This window comes from Pangasianodon hypophthalmus, chromosome 21 (assembly GCF_027358585.1).
Source record: "Pangasianodon hypophthalmus isolate fPanHyp1 chromosome 21, fPanHyp1.pri, whole genome shotgun sequence".
Lineage (NCBI taxonomy): Eukaryota > Metazoa > Chordata > Actinopteri > Siluriformes > Pangasiidae > Pangasianodon > Pangasianodon hypophthalmus.
Window position 1 is genome coordinate 14,849,863 of NC_069730.1, and position 976 is coordinate 14,850,838.

Sequence of the window (976 nt, forward strand, 5' to 3'; positions counted from 1 at the left end):
GAGGGCGCACGTGAAAATCCAGTCGTGTAAAGAACGCAAATGAAGTGGATTATTTATTCTATCATACTTTTTCCCCCAAAATGCCTTTGGAGGAGAAACCTTAGCAACTAATTAGATAGACTAAGCACACCCTGTCCAATCAAAGTACAAGTTACACAATAGGACAGACAACCGAACTGTAAGTTTAGTGGTTTTGGTTTGAACGGAAGGGTTACAACTTCTTTTGGTGTTTGGAGAAGGAACCCAGTAGAGAAATATATACTTATAGCACTTAAAAAATTAGAAATCTTGATTGTAAAAGAATATCTGCCTTTTTAAGCCCCTTGATGTCATTGATTAGACCTTGTGATATAACGCACTGCCCAACCTTAACACTTTCACTCTAGAACTATTGATAGATATTAGATTTTTCATATAGATGTATGCATATATGTTAACAAATTCTCTTAAATCACTGCTGCTTTGAGGCAGTAATTAAAGTAACAAGGTTTAAATAAATAATACTGCAGCCTGTAACTGCTTGTTATTTATGCAGATTACTCAGTATCTTTAAAGCACCTGGAAGCACTAAAGAAGCCTGGCCTAGTCATCTATGTCCCACTCATGATTTGGATATGCACGGCTGAGTAATGAAACCCACATCTAAAAAAAAGAAGAGGAAAGAAAAGAAAACCACATTATCCAAGTCTTGCTGTGGCTTGTTATACCTCCATGATGAGACATGAAGAGGGTTAGCTTAGTCAGCAATTCTGTGAGCCCACCAGCCCTCCTACATTCATAAATATTCACATTCTACACTAATGCTTCTTGCTCCAAACTACAAACTAGGACCTAAAGCACTTCATTACCCACAAATCCATATCACAAGCAGGTCAGTGTCTATAAATCCGTGTCTATGATTGGTCCTGGATGTGAGCGTGTGTCATGGCCCAACGTGGGTTACTGAAGCACTTATTGGTCAGGACTTGTTTCAGTG